This window comes from Emys orbicularis, chromosome 1, assembly GCF_028017835.1.
Source record: "Emys orbicularis isolate rEmyOrb1 chromosome 1, rEmyOrb1.hap1, whole genome shotgun sequence".
NCBI lineage: Eukaryota > Metazoa > Chordata > Testudines > Emydidae > Emys > Emys orbicularis.
In genome coordinates, this window is record NC_088683.1 from 15,369,421 (window position 1) to 15,384,397 (window position 14,977).

Here is a 14,977-nt window from a genome sequence, read left to right on the forward strand (position 1 = left end):
GACCTAATTTTGTAGTGTAGATATAGCCATAGGAAGATGGGCAGCAACTAAGCCAAGATACAAAGGCAGTTGGAGGGACCAAACCGTATGTGTTTTGATCTCTGGTGTTTGATTTAGTGTTAATAGCCATGGGAGGAAAAAGCAATTACATGGGTGGTTAGATGAACTTCTGCATTATTCCATCAATTTTTCAGGTTTATATTTAGCTGGATATATAGCTTTGTTGCTATTTAAAGCTCTATTAATATATAATGGGATAAGAGTTTCTCCTTGGTATGCCAAGTATTTTGTTTCTTGGGAAACTGAACCCAGAAGCAGGTAGGAAACCAGTGATGTAGATGGAGGATTAGTGTAATGTGCTGCCTCTGGCCAATTGTGCTTATCTGAAAGGGCATTTGGCAGCTTCTAAGCAGTCTTCAAGGGTAACCACAGGTTTTGTGCATGAGGATTATCTGTTCTTAAGGTCACAAAATCATGGGTGACAGTTCCACATCAATTGCAAATCAGATGAGTTCACAGGAGTTCAAAGGCACTTTTGGATCTCAAAGCCACCTAAGACTCCAAGATCAGATGGAGACCTAAAAGTACCCCAAAAGTGACCATGGGTAAAGTTCTCAGTTATGGGAGCAAACACCATCCCTGCCATACTCCACCCTGCTTTCCCCAACCAATCATCTTACAAAAAATAATCTTCAGCCAGCTGGCTCCTGTTTGGGTCCCAGCCACGCATTGGGAAAGCTGAGATACCACACTATCTGTGTCAATGAAAATGCAATTTAGGATTGTGTGTCACTAGCACATTGGTACAATTCAGCCCAAACTGCCTTATTATCTGACCTGGACAGATAATAGAAAGGAACCCTACAGGACCATGCCAGAGAGAACTTTTAAGCAGGGAGCCACTTAAGAGCCATCCTGCCTACTCCTGCCAGTCTGTGCAGTCAACTAATCAATCCTACACAGTCATCCATAACAAAGGGTGCTGACAGTATGATTTACAAAACAAAACAAACAAACAAAAAGATCAGTCCACCTGACTGTTATCCATTGCTAGGAGATCAATAGTCACTAAGACTTGTGTCGTCTCTAAGCCATACGTGGACCCCAAACCGGACTGAGATGGATGGAGGACCATATACTCTGGTTTTTGCCAAAGTGACTTTTCCACCATCTTCTCAATAACCTCTCTCAGAAAGGGAAAGTTAGACAAAGGGCAACAATGAAATTGCTAGGGCTGGTCAAAATTTTTCCATAAATTTTTTGTGTCTGAATATTGGATTTTCGACTAAACATTTTTTTTTTTACAGAAAGTTTCTGCTTTCCTCCAATTTTGGGGGGATTTTTTGTCAAGAATCTGAAAAAATTCGTCTTAATCAAAAAGGCAATTTTCCCCCCTAGAATTCAATTTTCTGGCCAGCTCTAGAAACTACTAATCGTAAGAGATAATATATTGAGCTACGGTCTAACAAACACCCATCTGAGTGAAACCAATACCCTGTCCCCACGTAAGAATTAACAGCCTTCACCAACAAGAAACCCAATATTTCATCATTAATATTTGCCATCCAAGGGATGAATGGGCTCAACTAACATGTGCCAACCCAAAGCTGTCTCTAGCTCTTTCTAAAATGCCTGATCCTCCTAATCTACACTGGTGTGTAAGAACTGAAACTCAAAAAACACCCCATCCCACACTCTTCAGCATTGCACAATTGGCTAGGTGCATTATAAAGGAAATTCAAATTCGATTAAAGCGTCAGTTAGCACAGACACTGCAGGGACAATAAATCAGACAATAACTCAAGGGGGGACATGATAGCGGTTTTCAAATACTGGAAAGGCTGCCATAAAAAAAAGGGAGAAAAATGTTCTCTCTTACCACAGAGAACAGGACAAGAGGCAGCTAAATCAGATAGCTACTAGATTGTGAAAGCACATCATATACCAGAAACGTTTCTGTTGCCCCCAAGAATATAACAGTTTCAATTTATCCTGCTAAGGTGCCTGTTTGTTTGAGGGTTTTCTGTGAATATCTTCTCATATTCAACAATGCACTGTCTTTCTCCATTCTCTTCTCAGATGTCAGCCTTCAACCACAAGTGGTTTGAAAATGAAAGAAGAAGCTGAAACAGTGTGGAAAGTTAACTTGAATAAACCCTTAAAGTTAATTGTAACAAAAAAGCTGTTTAGTTTCTGCTTTAATTCTAAAATCTTAATGCACGTTAACCTTTTAATTGGTCATCTTGCAGGGAAAGAATACATCCTATAAAGCTTTGTACGTTTGCATTGTTATAAGATGAACACAGAAAAAGAGATGGTGGAATGGACCGTCTCTGTTTGCCTTCGAGTTTCATTTTAATCTTTATTGGTTTGATACCACTAGCTTTTCTGCATGGCTGAAGGCAGAGCTGGAATCTTGTAAAGCAGGTACTTTTTTCATTTCTTCTCTGGTTTAAACTGTAATAAAAGAACCTTCCCAATTTTCTTATAATCTGCTTCATGTCAATTCGCTCAGGTTGCTAGCTTCAATCTAATTCTATTTTTAAACAAGGGTATTTGTTTCTTGTTCTTCTTAGCTACCCTTTGTTTAACCCCTCATTTGAATCTGCCAGTCTTTCCTGTTTGTCACTTAGAAGAAATGCACTAGCAAGTAAGAAACTAGTTCACTGTACAGAGTAACATGTAATTCTATATATTGCTGTACATTTTCACTTTGTCGCTGTATCTTTCCATGTAATAATTCCGTCAAAAAAGCAGTATATGCCAAAATTAAGGCTGCATGTGTAAGAATACCTCAACCCAAAGGTATACAGTAAATCATACTAAAGGTGAAATCCTGATTTTGTTTAAATCCAATGGCAAAATGCCCACTGTCTTCAATGAAGCCTTGATTTCATCTCAGCCTTTACAGGTTCATATACTGTTTCTCAGATAACAATGCATTACTGGTATTGCAAACTCAAAACATTCTAAAATCATGAATCATTCCCCCCCAAATGAGTGGCTTAAATCACAATTTAAATAAATCATGCATTCCTTTTATTTTTCTTCCAATTTCTGAGACTTTAGAGTGGACTTGGGTCAAAGATTCAAGCTTTTCTCTGCAACCACGAGTGCTAGAAACCTCTAGCTATGCATCACTTAAGCCCTATTTTTGAAGGCTTAAGCATTGTGTGGGCTCTCTGCACGGGGGTGGATTTCTGACCACTTGCTTATTTCACACAGATCAGTGAACTGCCATTTGCTAGAAGAAAGTATTGTCTGTTCAGTTTTGACATTGTCTCAATTACCTAACATTAACAATGACCTAAAGGTGAAATGTTCCCTGTCTAATTCCTAAATCCTTCAGCCATCCATTCCTCTTCCCACCCCTTTGTCTAATGGCTTGTACTGAAACTATTGAAGTCAATGGGAGTCATTCCATTGACCTGAGTGGACTTTGGATGAGCCCTCAGTTGCATTCTAAGGACCTATTCCTGCTCCCATTAAAGTAAACGGCAAAACTTTAATTGACTTGAATAGGTGCAAGCCTTGGCCCTACATTTATAGTCCTGGTTTCAAAGAACAATGCATGTTTCGTATAAAACGCTGTGATGACAAATATATTCCTTTTGACATATTCTGCAGTGGGAGAAATTAAATCCCTCTTGATTTAAATACATATGTTTTAAAATACAAATATAATTGTATGCCTGTATTGGAAGCAGATACAGAAATCAGTAACATATTGCATATTAACAGGAAGATGGTAAATAATTGAAGAGTAAGTTTTACACTAACTACTCCTTAGAAACATACTGCTCCAGATTATAAAAGTGTCGGTGGTACTACTTAGTACAGTTGGTCAAACAATTCCTACAGAAGAGTTTTCCATTGGAAAAATACCATTTCATTGAAATTGAAACTTTCTGTGGGAATGTGTCAGTTTGGATGAAATTTCATTTGGGAAACAAATCAAAATGAAGTGTGTTGATAAGCTTGGTATCATTTTGACCTTACTGGAATAGAACATTTCAATATTTTTTTTAAAGGATTTTTCACTTCCAAATTTATTTTATATTCTGAATTATAATGTACAATGTTTAAAAGTTGAAAATGAAATGAAACCCTTTGGCCAACCTGAAACAATAATTACAAAGGCCTCTTCAGTATAATGTGGAACTTAAGATACATTATATGTAGATCAAATATACTTTAATGTGTGCTTTTTTATATATAAATATGTAAGTTATTTATATGAATAGGCTCAGGGGCTTTCATCAGTGGGAGAATCCTCTGGCAGACGATTTTCTATTTTCTATTTAATCATAGTTAAAATATGCTCTAATAATTCCAGTGATAGGTGGCAGTTAAGACTGTATGGTGGATTCTACAAGAAAGAAAGTGATGTGGCTCAATACAGTGAATTTTAATGGCAATTTGATATCAAGTGCTTTGAATGAACTATATGCCAAATATTGTTATCTTTAGTCAAGAAAAACCCATGCTGAAGTCAATAGGGGGAAGGATTTGATCCAATGAAGTTAAGAGAAAGAGTTCAATTAGTCACTGATATGGATAGCGCACGGGTTCTCAAACTGGGGGTTGGGACCCCTCAAGGGGTCGTGAGGTTATTACATGGGGAGTCATGAGCTGTCAGCCTCCAGCATTTATAATGGTGTTAAATATATAAAAAAGGGATTTTAACTTATAAGGGGGGGTCGAACGCAGAGGCTTGCTATGTGAAAGGGGTCACCAATACAAAAGTTTGAGAACCACTGGTATAGAGTGATTATGTAACTTTGTCTTAGGGCTTGTCTTCAGTACCAGGGAGACCGATGCTGCTGCAATCGATGCAGCAGGTGTCGATGTAGCGGGTCTAGTGAAGACCCACTAAATTGATGGCAGAGCGCTCTCCGGTCAACCCCGGTACTCCAGCTCCCCCAGAAGAGTAAGGTAAGTCGACGGGAGAGCATCTCCCATCATCGCAGCGCTGTGAAGACACGTAGCTGGAGTAGCGTAACTAAGGTCGATTTACCCCGGTAGTGAAGACAAGTACATTATCTTACCAAACCCTCACCATGTACCATTGTTCCCCCAGCTAGATTCCCTCACTTTCATGTTCCCACTCTCTATTTCCCCTACTTGCATCCCTCTCTCTTACCCTTGAGCAGCTTCCCTTTTCCAGTTGGCTTAGTGACCTCACTCTTATCCTTCAAGTCCCTTCTCAAAACTTCCATGTATTATTCTACCACCAGGCTCCTTTCAGACACACTCCCCACTGCCGCTTCTGCTCAGCCAGTCTGAATCACGCTAGGATTACTACACAAAATATGGCCCAATACAGGATGAAAGTGAACAAAGCATGACAATTCAACTGACTGGTGTGTGTATAACCCATTGCTCAGTGTCCATCACGTCCATCTCGCTGCCTGGTCCACACAGAATGTGAGTCTGTTAAAGCTTTTTTATTAGTGAGCTTGGCTCTTCAGCTCAAGAGATTGATACATGCTTTTTAGCTCTGGAGGTCCGTGGATCAGTCCCAGGTGTGGGCCAAGATAGTGGTAGTAACACGTGCAAATCAAAACACAAAAGTGGACACGCAGCTCAAAACAAAAGATATCCTAAGGTTGCCTTTCTGTCCCCTTGTTTCATCTACTTACTCATTTCCCCTGCCTTGGTAATAACTTTACTCATTGTGTTGTCTGCATAGATTAAATTGTGCCAAGTATCAGAGGGGTAGCCTTGTTAGCCTGTATCCACAAAAACAATGAGGAGTCCGGTAGCACCTTAAAGACTAACAGATTTATTTGGGCATAAGCTTTTGTGGGTAAAAAACCATTGCTGAATTTCTGAAGAAGTGGGTTTTTTACCCATGAAAGCTTATGCCCAAATAAATCTGTTAGTCTTTAAGGTGCCACCAGACTCCTTTTTGTTTTTGTAGATTAAATTGTGTTCCTACTACAAAAAGGTGAGATTCTCCCTGGTACAGAGGACCACCAAAAGGCCTACCCATCATTTATGTCCAACTTAAACCCACAGCAAGTGCTGAAATACTACAGTGCTAGGTCTTCATAAATATAGCTGGTAGACAGAATCCAGGGACCTTGCCTATTCTTTACCAGTGAAGTGCCATGTGAAGATGCAGTGTTCTTTTATTAATATTCAGCTATAATATCAGGTCAGCTCCTATTATCTGCCTGAAAGGTAAAAAAAAAAAAAAAAAAATAGGAATGAAAAAAACATTTCCTAACTTTTCTCCATTAGCCATGTCAGATTTTTTACTTAAATAATTTAAATATATTTACAATATATGAGTATGAGACTAGGATGAATTATTCACAGCAAAAAACATGTATCCAGTAACTTTAGCCTCCTTTCTGGCATGAGAGTTATCCCTTATGAGATTTCATTTTTTTAACAAGTTTATTATTCAAAATTAGTGTAGATCAAAATATGGGTGGTGGAGGGAATCATAAAAAAGTCATGAGATTTTTTCTGTTTTGTGTAAAAATTTAAAAATTAGAGCATTCTTGACCAGCTGCACTGACAGTGATTTATGCAAATGTATTTAGCTGGTCAATTGCCCATGAGTTGTTTGATATGATTATTGTTCTGAATGTTGAGCATTCGTAATTCAATATTTATGCTGTGTAATTAGCCACCTAAATCTCATAGGATTGCTTCTGCTGTTCTATTTGCCAAACACTTCTGACGTGAATGCTCATGTTATTACATAGCTGTGTGATTATTCATAATGTTCTTTCTCATGCAAAATTTTGTGGGATTATACGTACTGTACAAAAAAAAATTATGGTTTTCACTGGAATGAATGCAATCCTGGCAAATATTACTGATGCCATATTCATCTATGTCTACTGATTGTTCCAAGTGTTGCCAGATCTCAAGATATGTGGTGTTTTTCTTAAAGGCCCCACTCTTGGAGTGAGGTGATGACATGAGAATCTCTGTTTTCAATTTTTTTAAAATAATTTTCTGGCCTCTGTGGTTAAGAAGAAAATCTTGAAAATATGAAACTTAAAACCAGAACACACATAAAAATAACTAAAATTCACAATTTTTAAAAAATCTCATGATTTTTAAGCCAGTCTCCTGGTTTTGCGGGAGCTGATTCATGATTTTTGAATGTTTGAAGTTGGCAATACTGTGTCTCTCTCCCTTAAAAACTGAATGCCTGTTCACTAAATGTTTGTACACACACTTATATATGCTGGAAAAATGTTGTGATATGATGTGATAAAATAATTAAATATCTTAAAGCTATATAATTACCTATTCATAAGAACATAAGAACGGCCATACCGGGTCAGACCAAAGGTCCATCTAGCCCAGTATCCTGTCTACCGACAGTGGCCAATGCCAGGTGCCCCAGAGGGAGTGGACCAACAGGCAATGATCAAGTGATCTCTCTCCTGCCATCCATCTCCATCCTCTGACAAACAGAGGCTAGGGACACCATTCCTTACCCATCCTGGCTAATAGCCATTAATGGACTTAACCACCATGAATTTATCCAGTTCTCTTTTAAACGCTGTTATAGTCCTAGCCTTCACAACCTCCTCAGGTACGGAGTTCCACACGTTGACTGTGCGCTGCGTGAAGAAGAACTTCCTTGTATTTGTTTTAAACCTGCTGCCTATTAATTTCATTTGGTGACCCCTAGTATTTGTATTATGGGAATAAGTAAATAACTTTTCCTTATCCACTTTCTCAACATCACTCATGATTTTATATACCTCTATCATATCCCCCCTTAGTCTCCTCTTTTCCAAGCTGAAGAATCCTAGCGTCTTTAATCTCTCCTCATATGGGACCCGTTCCAAACCCCTAATTATTTTAGTTGCCCTTTTCTGAAACTTTTCTAGTGCCAGTATATCTTTTTTTAGATGAGGAGACCACATCTGTACGCAGTATTCGAGATGTGGGCGTACCATCGATTTATATAAGGGCAATAATATATTCTCAGTCTTATTCTCTATCCCCTTTTTAATGATCCCTAACATCCTGTTTGCTTTTTTGACCGCCTCTGCACACTGCGCGGACATCTTCAGAGAACTATCCACGATGACTCCAAGATCTTTTTCCTGACTTGTTGTAGCTAAATTAGCCCCCATCATATTGTATGTATAGTTGGGGTTATTTTTTCCAATGTGCATTACTTTACATTTATCCACATTAAATTTCATTTGCCATTATGTTGCCCAATCACTTAGTTTTGTGAGATCTTTTTGAAGTTCATCACAGTCTGCTTTGGTCTTAACTATCTTGAGCAGTTTAGTATCATCTGCAAACTTTGCCACCTCACTGTTTACCCCTTTCTCCAGATCATTTATAAATAAGTTGAATAGGATTGGTCCGAGGACTGACCCTTGGGGAACACCACTAGTTACCCCTCTCCATTCTGAGAATTTACCATTAATTCCTACCCTTTGTTCCCGGTCTTTTAACCAGTTCTCAGTCCATGAAAGGACCTTCCCTTTTATCCCTTGACAACTTAATTTACATAAGAGCCTTTGGTGAGGGACCTTGTCAAAGGCTTTCTGGAAATCTAAGTACACTATGTCCACTGGATCCCCCTTGTCCACATGTTTGTTGACCCCTTCAAAGAACTCTAATAGATTAGTAAGACATGATTTCCCTTTACAGAAACCATGTTGACTATTGCTCAACAGTTTATGTTTTTTTTATGTGTCTGACAATTTTATTCTTAACTATTGTTTCGACTAATTTGCCCGGTACCGACGTTAGACTTACCGGTCTGTAATTGCTGGGATCACCTCTAGAGCCCTTTTTAAATATTGGCGTTACATTAGCTAACTTCCAGTCATTGGGTACAGAAGCCAATTTAAAGGACAGGTTACAAACCTTAGTTAATAGTTCCGTAACTTCACATTTGAGTTCTTTCAGAACTCTTGGGTAAATGCCATCTGGTCCTGGTGACTTGTTAATGTTAAGTTTATCAATTAATTCCAAAACCTCCTCTAGTGACACTTCAATCTGTGACAGTTCCTCAGATTTGTCACCTACAAAAGCCGGCTCAGGTTTGGGAATCTCCCTAACATCCTCAGCCGTGAAGACTGAAGCAAAGAATCCATTTAGTTTCTCCACAATGACTTTATCGTCTTTAAGCGCTCCTTTTGTATCTCGATCATCAAGGGGCCCCACTGGTTGTTTAGCAGGCTTCCTGCTTTTGATATACTTAAAAAACATTTTGTTATTATCTTTGGAGTTTTTGGCTAGCCGTTCTTCAAACTCCTCTTTGGCTTTTCTTATTACATTCTTGCACTTAATCTGGCAGCGTTTATGCTCCTTTCTATTTGCCTCACTAGGATTTGACTTCCACTTTTTAAAGGAAGTCTTTTTATCTCTCACTGCTTCTTTTACATGATTGTTAAGCCACGGTGGCTCTTTTTTAGTTATTTTACTGTGTTTCTTAATTTGGGGTATATATTGAAGTTGGGCCTCTATTATGGTGTCTTTAAAAAGCGCCCATGCAGCTTGCAGGGATTTCACTTTAGTCACTGTACTTTTTAACTTCTGTTTAACTAACCCCCTCATTTTTGCATAGTTCCCCCTTTTGAAATTAAATGCCACAGTGTTGGGCTGTTGAGATGTTCTTCCCACCACAGGGATGTTGAATGCTATTGTGTTATGGTCACTATTTCCAAGCGGTCCTGTTATAGTTACCTCTTGGACCAGCTCCTGCGCTCCACTCAGGACTAAATCTAGAGTTGCCTCTCGCCTTGTGGGTTCCCGTACCAGCTGCTCCATGAAGCAGTCATTTAAAGTATCGAGAAATTTTATCTCTGCATTTCGTCCTGAAGTGAAATGTTCCCAGTCAATATGGGGATAATTGAAATCCCCCACTATTATTGGGTTCTTAATTTTCTCTAATTTCCCTTAGCATTTCATCATCACTATCACTGTCCTGGTCAGGTGGTCTATAATAGATCCCTAATGTTATATTCTTATTAGAGCATGACATTTCTATCCATAGAGGTTCTATGGAACATGTGGATTCACTTAAGATTTTTACTTCATTTGATTCTACATTTTCTTTCACTTATAGTGCCACTCCTCCCCCGCCCCCACATGACATGTTCTGTCCTTCCGATATATTATGTACCCCGGAATGATTGTGTCCCATTGATTGCTCTCAGTCCACCAGGTTTCTGTGATGCCTATTATATCAATATCCTCCTTTATCACGAGGCACTCTAGTTCACCCATCTTATTATTTAGACTTCTAGCATTTGTGTACAAGCACTTTAAAAACTTGTCACTGTTTATTTGTCTGCCCTTTTCTGGTGTGTCCGATTCTTTATGTGAATGTTTATCATCTGATCTGGCCCTTACATTATCCTCCTCCATCCTCTGCTCCTGACTAGAACCTGGAGATTCTCTATCATTAGACTCTCCCCTAAGAGAAGTCTCTGTCCCATCCACATGCTCCTCTGCAGCAGTCGGCTTTCCCCCATCAGATTCTCCCCAAACTCTGGGTGTTTTATTATTAGTGGTGCACTACTTTCCAATGATACCCTGATTTTTTTCCTGATAATGTGTGAGCAGAAGCTTTCACTCTATATGTAAGCAAATATTTCATAATCAGCAACTGAGGACAGAATAAGAGATGTGTACTGATTAGAAGGAATGATGGTTCTTTTAACAAACATGTGGACAAGGGGGATCCGGTGGACATAGTGTACTTAGATTTCCAGAAAGCCTTTGACAAGGTCCCTCACCAAAGGCTCTTACGTAAATTAAGCTGTCATGGGATAAAAGGGAAGGTCCTTTCATGGACTGAGAACTGGTTAAAGGACAGGGAACAAAGGGTAGGAATTAATGGTAAATTCTCAGAATGGAGAGGGGTAACTAGTGGTGTTCCCCAAGGGTCAGTCCTAGGACCTATCCTATTCAATTTATTCATAAATGATCTGGAGAAAGGGGTAAACAGTGAGGTGGCAAAGTTTGCAGATGATACTAAACTACTCAAGATAGTTAAGACCAAAGCAGATTGTGAAGAACTTCAAAAAGATCTCACAAAACTAAGTGATTGGGCAACAAAATGGCAAATGAAATTTAATGTGGATAAATGTAAAGTAATGCACATTGGAAAAAATAACCCCAACTATACATACAACATGATGGGGGCTAATTTAGCTACAACGAGTCAGGAAAAAGATCTTGGCGTCATCGTGGATAGTTCTCTAAAGATGTCCACGCAGTGTGCAGAGGCGGTCAAAAAAGCAAACAGGATGTTAGGAATCATTAAAAAGGGGATAGAGAATAAGACTGAGAATATATTATTGCCCTTATATAAATCCATGGTTCGCCCACATCTCGAATACTGTGTACAGATGTGGTCTCCTCACCTCAAAAAAGATATTCTAGCACTAGAAAAGGTTCAGAAAAGAGCAACTAAAATGATTAAGGGTTTAGAGAGGGTCCCATATGAGGAAAGATTAAAGAGGCTAGGACTCTTCAGTTTGGAAAAGAGAAGACTAAGGGGGGACATGATAGAGGTATATAAAATCATGAGTGATGTTGAGAAAGTGGATAAGGAAAAGTTATTTACTTATTCCCATAATACAAGAACTAGGGGTCACCAAAAGAAATTAATGGGCAGCAGGTTTAAAACAAATAAAAGGAAGTTCTTCTTCACGCAGCGCACAGTCAACTTGTGGAACTCCTTACCTGAGGAGGTTGTGAAGGCTAGGACTATAACAATGTTTAAAAGGGGACTGGATAAATTCATGGTGGCTAAGTCCATAAATGGCTATTAGCCAGGATGGGTAAGAATGGTGTCCCTAGCCTCTGTTCGTCAGAGGATGGAGATGGATGGCAGGAGAGAGATCACTTGATCATTGCCTGTTAGGTTCACTCCCTCTGGGGCACCTGGCATTGGCCACTGTCGGTAGACAGATACTGGGCTAGATGGACCTTTGGTCTGACCCAGTACGGCCTTTCTTATGTTCTTATGTTCTTATGTTCTTTGGTTAAGTTACTGCATGGGGACTCAGAAAGACCCAGGGTTCACTACCTGCTCTGTGCCAGGCTTCTGTAGTCAAGTCATTTAGCTCTTCTGTGGCTCAATTCCCAATCTTCTTGTCCTTTAGCTCTCCTCCTACCCTTTGTCTGCCTTGCCTATTTAGAATGTAAGTTGTTCAGGGTAGGGACTGTATCTTACTATGTACAGCACCTAATACACTGGGGACATAATTTTAGTTAAGTCCTCTTGGCAATTTTGGAAGATTAATAATAATTTATCAAAAAATTTAATATTTAGAAGTCTGCACATTTCTGTGCAGCAGCAACAAAGCCAATTTTTATTGAAATTAATGTGTACATAGACAGTACAAGGACCTGATTCTGATCTCATTTACATTAGTGTAGAGGGGAAGTCAATGTAGTTAAACTGGTGCAAGTGACCTCAGTGTCAGTATCTTCATCAGGGGTGGGCAAACTTTTTGGCCTGAGGGCCACATTGGGGTTGCAAAACTGTATGGAGGGCCGGGTAGGGAAGGCTGTGCCCCCACCCCCTATCCAACCCCTCCCACTTCCCGCCCCCTGACTGCCCCCCTCAGAACCCCTGACCCATCCAACACCCCCTGCTCCTTGTCCCCTAACCACCCCCTCCCGGGACCCCCACCCCTAACTGCCCCCGGGACCCCACCCCATATCTAACACCCCTGCTCCCAGTCCCCTGACTGCTCTGACCCCTATCCACACCCCCACCCCTTGACAGGCCTCCCCAGGACTCCCACGCTTATTCAACCTCCCCCCCCGCCCCCATCCCCTGCCACCCCCCAGAACCTCCACCCCATCCAACTACCCCCCTGGGACCTCCCACCCCTTATCCAACCCCCCGGCCACGGCCCCCTTACCATGTCGCTCAGAGAAGCATGTCTGGCAGCCGCGCCGCCCGGCCAGAGCTAAACACGCTGCCGCGCTGCTCGGCAGAAGCGCACAACCCCACCGCCCAGAGCGCTGCCCGCGTGGCGGCATACCTGTGGGGGAGCGGGGACAGTGGGGGAGGTGCAGGGGGCTAGCTTCCCTGGCCGGGAGCTCAAGGGCCAAGCAGGACGGTCCTGCGGGCTGTAGTTTGCCCACCTCTGATCTACATCATGCACAGGCGGTAGGAACAACCAGCTGTGAGACAAATTTGCATATCATAGCTGGAAACAAGACCAGCCCAGTTATGTGAGATAAAACATCTGAAGAAACAAGAGCTATCTTGGTTGATATGCATGTGGTGTTTTGAAGATGACACGAAATGAGATTTCATGGATGTATAACTCAACTTTTCATCTCAGAATTACATTACACAATGACCTACATGGTTCCCTTCCATCCACAACCTGGAGGCAAGCACAGAAGGAAGAAAGCCCAGATAGGCTCTGAATATGCAGGAGGAGGAAAGAGAGTCAGTATAACATGTTAACACCTTCCTTCTTTTCAGAGAATCCATCGACTTTCAAGGAGTTGAGCCTCCATGAGTCTACAGTGGTGTATATCAAGGTAGGAAAGAGGTGATGCTAGCTGCTTTCTAAGCCATCTGCTCCTTTAAACTGAAGGAGTAATGTTGCAAGATCAAGTCCAAAGGCAACTTGTCATGTGAATTTTGGTTTCCATGGGGACCAACAATAACCTCATCTGTGTTGTCCATCTGTTTCAGCATGCGGGGCTGGTGACTGAACAGTACAATGAGTGCTATCTAAATTAAGTATCTGATGTAAAGGAATGCCTTAGTAGAACTGTATTTGTTTTATGCATAATGTTTTCCATCTTATCGTTTGTTTGGACTGAGGAGGTATGCAGCAGGAATCAGGGAACCCTGTGAAAGCGAACGTTAATGCAACCACATATCAGAACAATGTACAAGAGAGCTAAACTTACGCACTTCTATAAACCAAGAGAAAGAGAGTACCACCATTCCACGTGGATAATATGTGCAATTTGTATTTCTGTAGTATCTGTGGATCTTGATGCAATTTGAAAACCTTAAATGAACCTCACAACAGGGCTGCGAGGCAAGTGTTATTAAAACCATTTTACAAAGGAGTAAAGTGAAGCACAGAGGTATTCACATTCTTATACCATGCCCATGATAGTGGTATGTGAGCATTTTCTGCTTGTGCTTTATGTGATGTGTCTGGCATCTGTCATGGGTTAGGTAGCAAGTCAGTAGCAGACACAGATTAATTATAATTTGTCAAAAATGTAATATTTAGAAAATCAACTAAAAATCAGTAGGGCATCCTGAGTAGTACAGCTCAAGAGGTACACCCTAAGGTAGTGGCTTGTCACCTTTGTGACCTCCAAATTCTGGGCCCATCCCTAGCACAATTTCTAAGGGCCTAAAGGGCTTCTCTAAGTTTTGGACCCTACTCCAGCACAGAATGAAACTCTGGCTGCATATTGTCCTGCCTCTGATGACTCCTATGCCACATTTTTGTCAGGGTCTGAGGTGAGCTGATTTGCCAGTGTTAACATGCACTGAGGAACTCTTTATATGGGGACTCTTCAGTACAGAAAGACTTCAGAGTTCTAGGTCCTTTATGTTACCAGTGAGGCATTAAAGGGCTAGAATGCTTCCCACAACTTGGTCCTAGGAGTCATCCTGACTTCCAGCTTCTAACTATTTCTCCACACTATAGGCAGGGCACACCATTAACATAGAATTGGAAAATCTAAATGCAAGGGATCAGAAAATGTAAAAATCAAATCACTACAGCTTCCCACAATAGAAAAGCCCATTGCAGATAAACTGGGAATGGCTAACATCAGGGGGAAAATTGAGAAACAGCCAACAAGGAAAATCATGGAGAACCTCTACATCTAAGTACACGAGAAGTCATTCTTCCACTCTACTCTGCGCTGGTTAGGCCTCAACTGGAGTATTGTGTCCAGTTCTGGGCACCGCATTTCAAGAAAGATGTGGAGAAATTGGAGAGGGTCCAGAGAAGAGCAACAAGAA